Raw genomic sequence first — 17,048 nt, forward strand, 5'->3', positions numbered from 1 at the left:
TAGAGCACTGTTTGGCTATGAGGCTGTGACCTACTGGTAATATTCTGCTGTTTTCCTCCTTTAGCAGCTACTTGGCATCTGCCTGACTCTGCCTTCTTTCTCCTTACATTAAGTTTAGTTCTCTTGCCTAGCCCTATGATGTCCTGCCATAGGCTAAAGGAACTTTATTAACCAACGGAAATAAAAACATATTCACAGCATACAGAGAATCCTACATCAACATATCAAAGCCAAAATCTAACTTCCAGGTTTCTCTGGTTTCTAGTAACACATCATTGTTATGAATATTAACACCCCCACAGTAGCTTGCTGGAACTTCTCACCTCCCCTACTATTCCTATACTATGCTAGTTCCCAGGCTGTTCCAGCTAACCAACCCTCCTTCCTTCTCAATAACTTATAACTTGCAGTACTGTCCGCACATTTTTGTTATTTTCTCTGCTCCAAAAAGATAGCCCTGGCATTCAGCACTGACAATCCCTGATGCTTCTGGCTGTTCACACTTTCACATCTGACTTCTACCGATCCATGTAGTGGTATAATCAGTGGTCTCTTTAAAATGTAGTACAATGGATCAACATAGTCATTTGATCTGATTTACAATTTCAGGCCAACATAAAATCCTGGTAACAATATGAGTTATTCATATCATTTTGAATCCAAAACATTTTTTTTCATTTACCTACTTCTTTAATAGAATTATACTTCAAACATACCCATGCATTATTGAATGGCGTACATCATTTAAAACCCTAGACATAAAAGTATAAATTAATGAGAAACAAATAAAATTGAAATTTGAATAAAGCACTAGTATTGAACCTGAACTGTAATGTATTTCTTAATCACATCAGTATTTTTACCATGAGCTAAAAGAAATTGATTTTTGATAACTACTAAGGGGGATATTTTTAAAAAGATATTTTCTGAATTTCTCTAAGATGTTGCTAAACTTATCTATAAAAATGTTAAGCTTCCCAATATGAATTTAAACTATCCTTTTCTTACTTTTAAATCAAGATTGTATCATTAGAAAATATACTGATTCTAAAATTATTATCTTCTCAAAATATCTAACTCTTTAGGTTTCTCTTCATGTGTGTGGTTTTTTTAAAACTGAAAGTGGATTCTTCTCACATACCATACATTTCAGGCAATCTCCCATCCCTTGATTTCTCCTAGCATCCCCACCTCCCCTTTCCTCCATACACATTCCACCTCCATTTCCCTTCATAAATGAACAGGCTCCAAGAGAAAACAACCAAGTACAACAGAGCAAATTACAATAAGACAAGACAAAAGACATCCTACTGAAGCTTGATAAGGAAACCCAATATGAGGAAAAAAGTTCCATTAACAGGCAAATAGTCAGAGACATACTTGCTCATATTAGAATTCTCACAAAATTACCAAGCTAACAGCCATAAAATAAATTCAGAGGACTTGGTGCATAAGGTTTATAAATTAAAGATTTTGAAAAGTATTGTATGATGAATCTGATTTATAGAATTCTTTCCAATTTTTCCCTTTTGTTATATCAGGTAAAGAAGACCTTTTGCACGATATGCTTAGTTGTGATAGTGCTAATTACCAGACAACAAATTTTGAACAATGTGAAGTTATGGCAGGAAAACACTATAAAGAATGCCAGTCTTGGAAAGAAACATCTCTGAGCAAGTCACAAGGTCATAATTTCATTAAAGGGGACAGTATTATTGATAATTGTGAGAACCCTACTCTAAAATATGACCATTTATATTTTGCAATGCTTCTTGGATAAGAAAATATTGATAATGACCAGAACCAAGTGGAAAATGCATGATCCAAGTCTATGTTTAAAAGGCCACATATATCAGAAGGAAATTCAAGTGACGCATTGGTGGCAGTTCTATCTACCAGAAAACAGACAATAAAAAGAAGCAGGATTACCCAAAATTGGAAAAAAAGACCATGGATAGAAAGTAAGTTGTTTAAACTGGCAACATGATTGTTCCATTTTTATGGAAAGGTTTTACTGTAATTATGAGAGCAAGAGCAGCCAGAGGTATTCGAAAGAGTACAAAATAGACAAATGAGAAGTAGAGGGAACATAGCCAACCTACTGGACATTGCCAGGGCTATCTGTGAGAGATAGTTGAATGTCAGGGGCTAGTAAAAATAGCTAAATGAAAATAGCGGTAACTGAAGCCCAGAAGAGTGAGAATAGCCAGGTTGCATGTATTATCAGTAGCTGGAGGAGGAAATCTTTAGGAGACTGTTGTGGGGGCATTGAAATGTACTTGTGAGTAGGAACTAAGGTACCCTGGAGGGTAGCCTGGACCTTGATATGCTGATAGGATAGCTATATGAGTTTTTAGTAGAAATAAAGGAAATTATTCCTTTTGGTAGCCAGGAAACTGGCTTTACAAATTCTTGTGATGACTGGCTCTTTTCAACCTACCAAAAATCTCCCCATAGTTCAAGTTGAGTTCATTCCTGGATATTTGGGATGCCTTTGGGGGTTTGTGTAATTGAAATTTCTTTTAGGAACTGCTGCAAGTCACAATTAAATTCACAGAGTAAAATATTATGTATTTTTAAAAATTTCTTTACCAAAGAATGCCTGGAATGTGCTTCAGACCATTTTGAATGTGGCATGAAAGTGTTCATTAATTTTTGACAGCCATTAGCCATTTTCAATGGGATTTGATGACATATCCATATATGTGTTTAATAATAGTCATCATTTTTGAATATACGTTTGCTATTTATTGCTCTCTTTTGAAGTGTCAGATGTATATCTTCAATGTGCAAAGAAATGTTGCAATATACTAACCAAGAAGCTCTTGCCTGTAGACAATTGTGTCTATCTTTGGTTACATGTTTAATCTTAAATTATGTTTAGGCACCATGCTATTACTTTTCTACCATAGAAAAACCAAGAATGTTTATTGTTTCACAGAATTCAAAGGACACATCCCCAGTGGAATTATCTGGGCATAAATTCAGTAATGCTGATGTTAAAAAAATGTTCTAACCCTAGAACTGGTATTTCTCTTAAAATGTAAACTATGGATGATTATTATTATTACTATCATGTCAAGGGTGATTGAAATAGCTTTGTTGGTCATAAATATCACCTCAGCTCCTTGTCACACCCCTTTATCCAAAAAGTCAGTGGACTCCAATTCCCAGCCTTCCAAGCACTGACTCCTCCTCGGGGAGGGTCAGGACCATTCACTCAGGAACAAGGAACATGTGGTTTTGGGTTTGCTTGTGTGCTACCTCTGTCCTTCCCTTACCATGTTCTCCCAGCCATCCAGGACTGTGCCATCTATTAAACATGAGCAGAGGCAGGTGGATCTTTGTGAGTTCGAGGCCAGACTGGTCTACAAGAGCTAGTTCCAGGACAACTTCCAAACCTACAAAAACTAGTTCCAGAACAGCTTCCAAACCTACAGAGAAACCCTGTCAAAAAATGTGGTTTAATCTGGTCTGATTGAAGTTCTTTTGTGTCAATGGAGCAGATTGTCTTAAGAGGACAGGCTCATGCTGGAAAATGCCCTTCTACCAGGCCAGATTGGCAGCAGGTAAGTTCCTCTTTTAAAGTGCATGCCTGGTAAGGTTTGGGGTGACCCATTTGGGTTTTAGGGTCTCCAATGAAGCTGCGGGCCCATGCCAGAAAACTGACCCGTGCAGCAAAAGCCAGACACTTTCACTGAGGTGAATTTTGATTGATCCAGGACACTGGACATTCAATTTTTCACAGCTCCATCTTCGGTTCAAGAATTGTCTAAGCGGAAGTCCTGTGACACACTTGAGTCACTCAGGCATATGATTAAAATGGGTTTCTTGCAATTCCAAGCCGATTCCAAATTGACCTTAAGTGCCCTCTGACAAAAAAAATCCTTTTAAATTGCAGCTATCTAACCTAAATTAACAATGCTCCAAAAGCCCACGGTTTTTAGATGCACGTTCTTGCCACTCCATCTGTCTCTCTCTCCTCATTTGGGGCCAGTGGTTTGTCCTGCCCCAGCGTCCATTTTCTCTGCAGCGGCTCTGCTCCCCCACTTCATTGTTGCTTGCTGCTTCCCCACCAACCCTAACTGAACAGGGATTCTCCATCAGCTGTTTCCCTGGCCTCTGCTGCCTATGCTGCCTACGCTGGGCCTACTACTCTGGCCTCACTCTGCTCCCCACTTCCTTGCTGATTGCTGCTTCCACTCCAGGCATAACTGTGCCAGGATTTTTAAGTTGGTCAGCTGACATAGGTTTCCAAATGTGTCCTATTTGTCTTTCTGTTAGAATAATGTGGCCACAATATGTTTATTTAAGTATGTATGTTTTTGTGATGTGATAATTTAAACTTCTGTATGCATGTGTGCTTACGTTAAAATCTGTAAAATTTATATCTCCAGATTACAACAGCTCTGCAAAAATACAAACACGTGGGTAGCGGACATTTTAACCTCACAGCCATCATTTGTAAGTGCAATCACATGTGCAAGTCCACCATCATTGGTAAGGGTAACTATATGTGCTAGTATTCTACTAGCATTGATAAACTGTAACTGATTAAATAAAATACACATCTAAATTTAGCTTATCTGCCCAGTTTAAAATAACAGGTAACAGGTACCTGGTTCTCAAGTGCCTTTATAGATCTGATATTATGGCATTTTAACACAAAATTCTAACAAAGACACACCAGCTTCCACAGGAAACTTTAGCTACTCCAAGAAGACAGAAGACCTTCTGCCTCCACTCCTTGCCTCTGGGTTTGGCAAAGCAATCCACAAAACAAAAAAGTGGCCTTTCACCTCTCCAGCTTTCCTTATGTTTTATCCGGGAATTGATCTGATCTTCCTGCCAAGCCAGGTAGACTAAATCTTCCCCACACAAGAAAAATCCTTGGGGCTCCTGTACTCCACAGCAAATGGCAAACACTGCTTCTAAGACTGGTGCTTTCCAAGAACTAGGAGAGGATCTGTGAGTGCCTGCATAACTAAAAAGATGTCTCATTTTTGCTCATTTATCCCTCCCAGGTCTGTCTAAGGGCATTTGACAACTTAAGGTACTGTTCTTTAACAGGTTTCATAGTCGAGGATTAACAGTTTCAGGTGTATCTTCAGAGTTTGAGAGTTCCCAATTTACTTTAATTGTATTCTAAAATGTTCATACCTTTTAACCTAAAGCAAAAACCTATTTCTGTGGTGTAAATCTGTTCCAGTTTTCTTACAGGTTCCTGGAAAAATTCTGCTGCTGTATTAAAACCAGGTCTGGTAAAAAGACAAAACAAAACAAAACTAACAGTCAGCATAGTTTTTTGCTAACCGCATCAAGTTTCAAGCATATTTTACAGGTCATTCCTGCTGCCTGGGACAAGAGCAACTCACAAAGTGCTCTCCAAATAATGCCAAGCACCTGCACCAGCTCCTGGTATTTTACCATTGGTACCCACCCTTCTAGATGAAAGACACCTACCCGGACTAAAATCTGATTGTATCTGATACACCTGAGCCTCGCCTGTCCAACCAGAGAAATTTCCTGTTCCATTCTTTCTGGCAGTTAATGAATAGGAACAATAATAACATTTTTTCTCCTAGGAGCCTGCCTTCTCTTCCCCCTCAAAAAGCAGCTGCCTAAGGACTCCAGGATACCAGCAAGTCAGATACCACCCCAGCCACTCCTCTCACTGAGCATGCCAACTGTCAGCTCTCCCCTCACCCACATCACCCCATGTCCACAGGAAGTAGCCAGACTTGAGCCAACGCCCACTTATCCAAAGAGAGCATAAAATGCTGGTCATAAATATCACCTCAGCTCATTGTCACACCCCTATATCCAAAGAGTCTGGAATGTTAGTCTGGACTCCAACTCACAGCCTGCCAAACACTGACCCCTCCTGGGGGAGGGTCAGCACCGCTCACACAGGGTATTTAGGGTCACACTGGAAAAAGGAACATATGGGTTTGCATGTGTGCTCCCTCTGTCTTTCCCTCACCATGCTCTCCCAGCCACCTGAGAGTGTGCTGTCTATTAAACATGGGCATTTAATGTGGCTTAATCTGGTCTGATTGGAGTTCTTTTGTGTCAGTGTAGTGGCTCGTCTTAAGATTTTTCCTAACAGTTTTCTTCATGAAAATGGTATTAAATTTGAATCTAATAGAGCATATAAGGAAGCCTTAGGTTCTTCAGCATATGCTGTTATATACTATATTATTTTCAGTGTATTGATTTGGTACTATAGGCAATTAATGTCAATTCAAAAAAACATCAAAACCTTAATACATATGGAAGATACACCAATTGTCTTTTCTGAACATGCCTTCCACCTTATTAGCATTTTTCTAAAATGTTAATGAGATGTATTGCTGAAGGTATATCACTTGTCTTTTCTAGTACTTAATTAGTCATTAAAGCTGAAAAAATGCTGATGACTATCTGTCTTAGGTAGTTTATTGCTGTGCTGAAACACCATGACCAAAACTAAATATGGGTGAATGGGATCATTTCCTTCTATAAAATACATCTTTATGTTTACTACTTACATTCTAATATGTTTATCAATTGTTATAAACCACTTTCCCTTTCTTTCTCTTCCACAATGAAACTTGAAAAGGATAATGTTTTCTGAAATACATTATATAAGTTAATTATAAGAGCTTTGAGTGTTAATTCATTAGAACAAAATGTTTGTTATAAACAGTTATCACAAAAAAGGTATATTCAAGTGATTTTAAATCTATATAAACTTTATTTTTCATTACCTACAGTAGTTATATACTAATAAGATCACATATTTTATCAAAATAATGTTAGAGAGTAGACTAAAAACAATTCCAGTGAAAAATAAAAATTACTTTATAATATAAGTGAAATTGCAAAACAAGTACATAATCTTACCTAGAGTATACATTACTTGACCATATTATATTTTGACCCTGAGATACAAGAAAGTGGCATTTGACCTGCCTTAAACAATAGAATATCACAAAGAATCCCCTTATATTCTTCTTATGTTGTCTGTTTCACCAAGGATGTGGTTAATAAGCTTGGCATTAGATTTTATAACTATATGTATCTCTCAGTCCCAAAGTGCTGGAAAAGTCTGCCAGCTATCTTTCCCTGGCATGACTTAGGCCTAAGAATTTTTGAACAATTGCTCTGTTCATCACTCTGCAGAGGAGCTAGTGATTCTCAAACTAGCACAACTCAGCTCAGACTTGATTTCCAGCAAGTGAAACACTGAGCAATTGTCATTCATCATTTTCCCTATAAATAGAATTATTCTACATTCTATGAGCCAGAGAATAGTTCCATGACACTTGCCTTAGTTTCCCATGATGGGTTGTGCAGGAAAGAAACTTTTTTTGTCTCTAGTAATACCTAGTGTGGAATCAGGAAGGCTCTGCTTTTTCAAAAATATTTTACAGATTTAAAAATTTTCTTAGAATTTCATGTGTGGGTATGTATTTACATCATTCTTGCCTCTCACTCTCTCCTAAAATTCCAACCATATATACCAAACTTCTTACCATATATTAGTGAATTACAGAGTAAATATATTGTTGCTCATATGGACATGTGTATGTGGCCATATACTTTGCATTGTGGAAGAAATTAACTATCTATAGCTCTTCATTTAGGAGTGGTACCGTATAAGGTTTAGTCTATCCCCATTGGTATATGGTCTGGTTAGAACATTATGCATCTTGTTTAAGCAACCATATTGAAAATGCCTTCTTGAAACTATTCCCATAAAATACTGAAAGCAAAGATTTTCTGAGCACCTTTAAAGTATGTAGAATCCAAGTTTCCTATTTCATTGCACTTCAGATCTGTACAGTGATGAGTGTAGGCTTAACTGCGTTTTATAAGTCTGTTTTATTTCCTTCTTTTTTTTTTTTTTTAGTTTGATCCTCCCCTGACTTTCTGCTAATACAGCTACCACAAGGGCTCTTCTCTCTTCTCTTTCACTTCCTTACAAATGTTTTGGTACTTAGTGTATTGTGCAAATTTCTGAGAATCACTGCTCATCTTGAGCTCCATCTCCAAATCTCTTAACTGTACTTATTTCATACTAGAAGTAGCCCCAATTGGCAAAAAGCCTATCAGGATGATTTTTTTTCACTTTTTTAAAGAGCTACTGACAACCACTGACAACCGTGGTTTTCTTCTAGCACTCACCTTATTGGATACCTGCCTCCTCATTTTTCCTTAGTTAATCTCTGGAAACTAGACCAGTTCTTGATTGGGCATCCTCTTCCATTTTTATGGTTTTTGAAGAAAAATTTAAAAGCACTCTTATATGTTGCCTCTCTGTTTTAGAGTTTCTTTATGATATTGTCATATTTCATGGTCACAGGTACAGACAATCATTTGTAGCATATGGCTAGTAGTACTTTTTAAGAGTCTGGATAGGCTGTTTTAATTATTAAAAACATGGCAGATAGTGAATTATGACAATACCAATATTGGACCGTAACACTTCACAGTAACTCAAATAGTCCCAGTGAAAATAGAGAGGTGATTGTTAACCTGTATGATATAAGCTTGTCTGCATGAATCACTGTTACTTGCAAATATTTTTGCAGAATATAAGGAAAATATCCAGAGTCAAATAGAATATCCATAATCTGAATCAATATTTAAAACACTATGTGTTTCAAAAGAAGATTAACCTGAAATGTTTATGGTATATTATAGACCTCAGAAATGAACAAGGAGTATTCCACGATTTCCGAAGACCAACGATAGGATTAAAGGTAGGTTACTTTAAGTTTTCTGAATTCAATACTTTGGAAATTTCTGTATAATATATTACCTGAGTCTTTTGAGAATCTTAAAGTAAATAAGGTTCTGATATTTACTAGTAAGTAGAAACACAAGCATTTACTCAACATATAAGATTGGAGTTGCAAACTACAGGACATTTTAAGGCTTTTCCAAGAAGAATGCTACCAAAAACACTATAAACAATAGTGGTTCTTTTGTAGTGAACCACTATTTTTTTGTCTTTTCTTGATTATGAATTAATTATAAACTGTCTGCTGTTGCAATTAGTAATATCAGTAGTGCGAGTAAACTGTTTTAAGTTAGTAACAGAGAATCCGGGTGTAATTTTGATATGCTCTTATGTATTTGATGGCAAATGATATTACTATTTTTCATGTATTTCACATTTTGAGAAGTCAAACAAAAGAAAATTTCTATCATCAAATGAAAGTTTGCATAATTCTGTTCTCCTCCTCAGAGACATATGTTAACATCTGTAAAACAATTTGGTTGTGATAATGGATATATCTGGATATGTTAATTCTATCCAGTATAACAAAGCCAAGAATGATGCCAATCATTTTATAAACACAAAAAAATGCCACCCAATACATCTAGTTTGCCTTCAATATAGTTGGTGCTTTACTTTAAAACCATACTTAAAACTAAGAATTATTGTTTCTCTCTCTGGGTGCAGTGTGAATATTGCTATGTAATAAGTGTTCACTATAATGCTTTATTTTCTTAAGATGGTTTCTTATGTTTCAAATGAAAGCATGTTACCCATGATCCTAGAAATAAAGCTACAGACTAATAAATATTAAAAGACAAGTAAATTTTAACTTTGATATTTGTGTTGTATCTTGAGTAGAACTTTTATTTGAGTCTGCATAGATTGCTAAGCAGGCAAAATCACATTGTGTTTTTTCCAAAGAAAGTGTCTTCAATTTATAATCTTCATTTTGGGTATCTGACAACTGCTTATGACTCTAGATCCAGGGGATCTGATTCTTGGTATCTCCAACAAGCATCTGCACACACTAGGCATACACTCACACAGACAAATAAACATGCACATAACATAAGTAAACTTTTAAAAAATATTTTTAAAGCTTTGAACTTTTGGGGGACTGTATTAATATCTTGATTAGATGCCTCTCCATGGTGATATATAAGATTCTGAAACATTGAACAGAAGTACTCTCTGATAAACTTTAAATTTCCATAAATTTGTCTGGAATAAGCTAAGTTATTTCAAAGGCAGTTTTGAAATCCTCTTGCCTTTACTTGTAAATTTGGATTTTTATATTTTGCAAAAGTATTGATTCCATGTAAAATATGAATCATATTCACAATAAAATATTTGAATATTTAGGTGCTTATTTTCTGTTATTGAAACAGTATCAAAGCAGCATATGTTCTAATTTTGACAGTTCCTTTCTAATTAACTTGCACTTTATGTTTGCAGATGGAGTAAAGACTTTAGACATTGTGCCTGGTGGTGACTGTGTGAGAGACCAACTTACCTCACTTCAGTATTCTGAAAATAGGACAAAAATGGAGATAGTGGAGTGCACGTTTTGGACAACAAAATGTCAGAGGAACACAAACAATAGTGATACCAGTGGAGGGATGAGATCTACCTTTAATAATGAGAACTCCAGTCCACAAAATGGCCATGTATTACTTTCAGGACTCAGCTATCATGACAATAATAGAAACAGCCAGAAGCAAGTACACCATCAACAACCTGAGGCAACATGTGTAATTACCTTTCCACCAGAAGAAGATACAACTGAAATTTCAAAAAAAAAAGACCCATTTAGTAGAGATAAAAGAAATTTCCAAAGTAAGAGTCCAGAAGTTCTGATAGTTGGAGAAATGACAGAAAGTAGGTTACCTCAACCTATTCTGCATTCTACTTTAAAGAAAGATCATTGTGTAACACCTGAAGTTTTTTTCTCATTTTAACATTCATGAGCCTTTCCCTAGTTTTCTATCAGTTTTTCCATTGATAGAAAATTTGGCCATATCTGAGATGCAAAGAAATTATTCTTTCACATCTTCTCCAATAAGAGAGCACACATACAGTACCACTCATAGAGATCAGGCTACATCTGTTTCACCAAATAATTTTATCACTGGAAATTAATAAAGAAGAACATGCAAACATCTCTTCATTTTCTAATCAAAAAAGTATGCAGAATTCTGAAATAATTTTGGTGGCTCAACTTCAAATACTAGTTTAGATTTTGCGATAGCTATAGCATCTTATGGAACATCAGGACAAATCCTTCCAGAAAATTTTGAAGTTGAACATAATTGCATTGAGATTGACTTAGAACCTTGTGACTCATCTTCAAGTCAAAATAGTAGAAGAGTTCATTCTAGTAATAGTAGTATTTCTAGTTCTGTTTGTAGTTTTATTTCACATTCTACCAGTAATTCTAGTCCAGCTTACTCATTCATTTCCTTGTCAAGGCCCAGTCAACAGTTTTTGCCTGTTCCCAAGATTACAGACAGTGCTATTGTCAGCAATAGAAATTTATCAGCTGTAATCCAAATTAAAGAAAGCAGAAATGAACCAATTTTATCTCCTGATACACCTTCTGAGGCGAGGCAGGAAATGCAAATTACAAACCCAGAAGAATATGATGACAGTGATTCCTGGCCACCTTTGCCTGATTTTACCAACTTCAATGATATTTATAATAACCATTCTAAAGGACTTACCAAAGAACAGATTAAGACTTTACCAATAAGACCTTTTGGTGAAAATGATAAATTAAATATCTGTAGTATTTGTATTACAGAATATGTAGAAAGCAGTAAGTTTCGCATACTACCTTGCTTTCATGAATTTCATGATGAATGCACTGATTACTGGCTATCTGAAAGCTCTACCTGTTCTATTTTTCACAAACAAATAATAAATCCTGAAGAGATAGAAATTCTATTATGAGTTCTTGACCTCACATAAATCAATTTTTATAACGAAGAATGAACAAATGTCACTTGCTGTTTTAATTTGTGTTTTTATTGCTTTGAAAAACACTATGGCCAAAAGCAGTATTGGCAGGAAATGGTTTACTTGGCATGCCTATCCACCTAGAGAAGTCAAAGAAGGAGCTGAAAGAGGAAAACTAAAGTTTGAGCTGAAGCAAAGACCATGAATGTTCCTTACTAGCATGCTCCTCCTACAACCATTTTTTCTTATACAACAAACAATGGGCTGACCTACCTCTATTAATCCCCAATTAAAAAATACCTTACAGGCTTGTCTGTCATGAAACCAGGTTTTTGGAATCATTTTCTCCAATAAGGTCCCCTTCTCTCAGATGACTCTAGCTTGTGTCAAGTTGTTAAACACTACCCAGCAAAATTGATGCCTTGTCAACTTGACATATAAACACCATCACATAGACATAACTTTTCCTTTCTTGTTGCTCTGTGAAGCTCAATGTTGATATTATAATATGCAGCATATTATAAACTTTTAAAGTTCCATAGTCTTCCTTTTTTCTTAGTTTATTATTTTAGTTTTTAAAAAATCTTATTTTTTTGTATTTTTTATTTATTAATTTTTTTAATTAAAAATTTCCGCCTCCTCCCCACCTTCCTTTTCCCTCCCCCTCCCCCTACTCCCCACACCGACCTCCCCTACCCCTCCCTCTCCAGTCCAAAGAGCAGTCAGTGTTCCCTGCCCTGTGGGCAGTCCGAGGTCCTCCTCCCTCCATCCAGGTCTAGGAAGGTAAGCATCCAAACTGGCTAGGCTCCCACAAAGCCAGTACATGCAGTAGGGTCAAAACTCAGTGCCATTGTCCTTGGCTTCTCAACAGCCCTCATTGTCCGCCATATTCAGTGAGTCCAGTTCTATCCCATGCATTTTCAGTCCCAGTCCAGCTGGCCTTGGTGATCTCCTAATAGATCAGCCCCACTGTCTCAGTGGGTGGGTGCCCCCCTCGTGGTCTTGACTTCCTTGCTCAGGTTCTCCCTCCTTCTGTTCCTCATTTGAACCTTGGGAGCTCAATCCATTGCTCCAATGTGGGTCTCTGTCTCTATCTCCATCCATCACCAGTAGAAGGTTCTATGGTGATAAGCAAGATATTCGTTAGTATGGCTGTAGGATCGGGCCATTTCAGGCTTTCTCTCCTCAGCTGCCCAAGGACCTAGTTGGGTACATCTCTCTGAACCCCTGGGAACCCCTCTAGAGTCAAGGCTCTTGCCAACCCTAAAATGGCTCCTTTAATTAAGATATATACTTCCCTGTTCCCATATCCCTCCTTCCATTATCCCAAACATCTCATTTCCCCAAGTTCTCCCTATCCTCCCCTTCTCACTTTTCTCTCCCCATCCCTCCCCACCCCCCAGTTCCCAAATTTTTGCCCATCAATTTTGACTACGTCCAGTATCCAGGATGATAATTATATGTTTTCTTTGTTTGTTTGTTTTTGTTCTCCTTATTTAGCTTCTCTAGGATCGCAAAGTATAGGCTCAATGTCCTATATTTATGGCTAAAACACAATTATGAGTGAGTACATCCAATGTTCCTCTTTTTCGGTCTGGCTTACCTCACTCAGGATAGTGTTTTCACTTTGCGTCCATTTTTATGCAAAATTCACGAAGTCATTGATTTTTTACTGCTGAGTAGTACTCTAATATGTATATATTCCATACTTTCTTCATCCATTCTTCCATTGAAGGGCATCTCAGTTGTTTCCAGGTTCTGGCTATTACAAACTGAGCTGAACAGAGAATTCTCAACAGAAGAAGTTCAAATGGCCAAAAGACACTTAAGAACATGCTCAACTTCTTTAGCGATCAGGGAAATGCAAATCAAGACAACTTTAAGATACCATCTTACACCTGTCAGAATGGCTAAAATCAAAAACACCAATGATTGCCTTTCTGCAGAGGTTGTGGAGAAAGGGGTACACTCATCCATTGCTGGTGAGAATGCAAACTTGTGCAACCACTTTGGAAAGCAGTGTGGCGGTTTCTCAGGAAATTCGGGATCAACTTACCCTTGGACCCAGCAATACCACTCTTGGGAATATACCCAAGACATGCCCTATCATACAACAAAATTATATGCTCAACTATGTTCATAGCAACATTGTTTGTAAAAACACCCACTTATGTAAAGGAAACATTACTAGAAATCAAGGCAGACATCAAACCTCACACACTAATATTAGGAGACTTCAACATACCTCTCTCACCAATGGACAGGTCAATCAGACAGAAACCTAATAGAGAAATAAGAGAATTAATGGAGGTAATGAAGGAAATGGACTTAACAGACATCTATAGGACATTCCACCCAAATAGGAAAGAATATATTTTCTTCTCTGTAGCGCATGGAACCTTCTCGAAAATTGACCACATACTCAGTAACAAAGCAAACTTCCACAGATATAAAAAATCTTATTTTACATACCAATCCCAGCTCCCTCTCCCTCCAGTTTTCTCACTCCTCCACCTCCTCTGAATCCAACCCCCCATCCAATCCACAGAGAGCCTAAGGCTTCCCATGGGGAGTCAACAAAGTCTGTCATATCAGTTGAGGCAGGACCAAGGCCCTTCCTCCAGTATCTAAGCTGAGTACGGTATTCCTTAGAAAAGGGGCTCCAAAAGCCAGTTCATACACTGCTAGTGGTCCCACCAACTGCCATTGGCACCCAACTGTTACTCTCATTCAGAGGGCCTAGTTCTGTCTTATTCTGGTTCCTCGGCTGTCAGTCTGGGGTCAGTAGGCTCCCATCAGCTCATTCTAGCTGTTTCTGTGGCTATTACCATCATGATTTTGACCCCTTTGCTTGTAATGTCACTATTCCCTCTCTATGACTGGAATCCAGCAATTTGGCCATGTGCTTAGTTAGCTGTAGATCTCTGCATCTGCTTCCATCAGCTACTGGATGAAGGTTCTGTGATGACAACTAAGGTAGTCATTAATCTGATTAAAGGGGAAAGGTAGTTTAGGTGCCCTCTCCACTATTGCTTAGATTCTTAGCTGGGTTCATCCTTGTGGTTTCCTGGGAGTTTCCCTAGTGCCTGGTTTCTCAATAACCTTCACCACAATGGCTCCCTCTTTCAAGGTATCTCTTTTCTTGTTCTCCTTCTCTGTACTTTATGCAACTCGATCTTGATCCCTCATGTTCTCCCTCCTGATCCTTTTCTCCTCTCTCTACCCCCCTCTGACTCTTCCCCCATGCTGCCAATTTACTTAGGAAATCTTGTCTACTTTCTTTTCCCAGGGTGATCCATGTATATTTGTCATAGGATTTTTCCTTTTTTCTTGTCTTCTCTGTAATTGTGAACTGTAGGCTGCTTATCCTTTGCTTTATGTCTAATATACGCTTATAAGTGGATACATATTGTGTTTGTATTTCTGTGTCTGGGTAATGTCCCCCAGCATTTTTTTTCTAGTTCCATTCATTTGGCTTCAAATTTCAAAATGTCATTTTTTTTAACCACTGAGTAAAATTTGTGTAAATATACCACATTTTCCTTATTCATTCTTCAGTTGAGGGGCATCTTGATGGTTTCCAGATTCTGGCTATTACAAACAATGTTGCTATGGACATAGTAAAGCAAATGTCCTGTGGTATGGGCTGGTATGGGTCAAGATCCTTTGGGTGTATTCCCAAGAGTGGTATTGCTGGATCTCATGTAGATTGATTCCCAATTTTTTGAAATACTGACATACTTATTTACAAAGTGGCTGTATAAGTTTGCACTAGCACAAGCAATGGAGGAAGTTCCTCTTACTCTGCATCCTTTCCAGCATGTCTTAGCCATTCTGACTGATGTAAGGTGGTATCTCAGAGTCATTTTGATTTGAATTTCTCTGACGGCTAAGGAAATTGAGAAGTTTCTTAAGTGTCTTTCAGTCATTAAAGGTTCATCTCTTGAGGATTCTCTCTTTAGATCTCTACTCAATTTTTAAATTGGATTATTTGGTGTTTTGATATCTTGTTTCATGAGTTATTTGTATATTTTGGAGATCAGTACTCTGTCCAAAGTGGAGTTAGTGAAGATATTTTTCCCATTCTCTAGGTTTTAGTTTTGTCTTGTTGACTGTGTCATTTGCCTTACAGAAGTTTCTCAGTTACATGAAGTCCCATATGCTAATTGTTCATCTCAGTGTCTGTGCTATTGGTTGTATATATTTAGGAAGTAGTCTTCTGTGCCAATGAATTCAAGGCTACTTCTCATTTTCCCTTTTATGAGGTTCATTGTGATGGGATTTATATTGAAGTTTTTGATCGATTTGGACTTGATCTTTCTGCATGGGGATATATGGATCTAATTGCATTATTCTACATGTAGATATCCAGTTATGCCAGCAACATTTGTTGAAGACGCTCTGTTTTTTCCATTGTCTAACTTTAACTTCTTTTTTTAAAAAAAAATCAGGTGTTCATAGGTGTTTGGATTAATATCAGGGTCTTTTATTCTATTCCATTGATTTACTTGTATATTTTGTGCCAATACCAAGCTGTTTTCATTATTATAGCTCTCTAAATAGGGATGACGATGTCTCGAGAAGTGCCTTTCTTATATAGGAATTTTTTTGGCTATCTTGGGGTTTTTGCTGTTTCATATGGAGTTGAGTATTGTTTTTTCAAGGTCTGTGAAGAACTGGGCTGGAATTTTGATGGGGATTTCATTGAATCTACAGATTTATTTTGGTTAGATTACTATTTTTACTATCTTTATCCTACCTATCCAAAAGCATTGGAGATCTTTCCACTTTCCGGTGTCTTCTTCAGTTTCTTTCATCAAAGATTTAAAGTTCTTTTACTTGTTTTGTTAGAGTTTACCCAGGATATTTTATGTTGTTTATGGCTATGGTATAGGGTGATGATTCTCTGATCTCTTTCTTACCCTGTTTATCATCTGTATATAGGAGGGATGCTGATTATTTGAGTTATTTTTATATCCTGCCATATTACTGAAGCTGTTTATCAGCTATAGGAGTTCCCTGGTAGAATTTTGGGGGTTGCTTATGTATACTATCATAACATCTGCAAACCATGAAAGTTTGATTTCTTCCTTTCCAATTTTTATCCCCTGATCTCCTTTTGTTGTCTTATTCTAGCTTGAACTTCAGGTTCTATGTTGAATAGATACAGAGTGGACAGTCTTATCTTGTTCTTGATTTTAATGGAAATGTTTTAAATTTCTCTCCTTTTAGTTTGATGTTGAATGTTGGCTTGCTGTATATTGCCTCTATTGGTTTTGTATGTTCCTTGTATCCCTGATTTCTCCAGGACCTTTATCATGAA

The 17,048-nt window shown here is 37.1% G+C and overlaps 1 pseudogene; it reads left to right on the forward strand.

Moving 5' to 3' along the window:
• The first annotated feature begins 3,497 nt into the window (after positions 1 to 3,497).
• On the forward strand, positions 3,498 to 11,719 carry LOC142841613 (uncharacterized; annotated as a pseudogene).
• Positions 11,720 to 17,048: the final 5,329 nt, after the last annotated feature.

The sequence above is a fragment of the Microtus pennsylvanicus genome, chromosome X (genome assembly GCF_037038515.1).
Source record: "Microtus pennsylvanicus isolate mMicPen1 chromosome X, mMicPen1.hap1, whole genome shotgun sequence".
NCBI lineage: Eukaryota > Metazoa > Chordata > Mammalia > Rodentia > Cricetidae > Microtus > Microtus pennsylvanicus.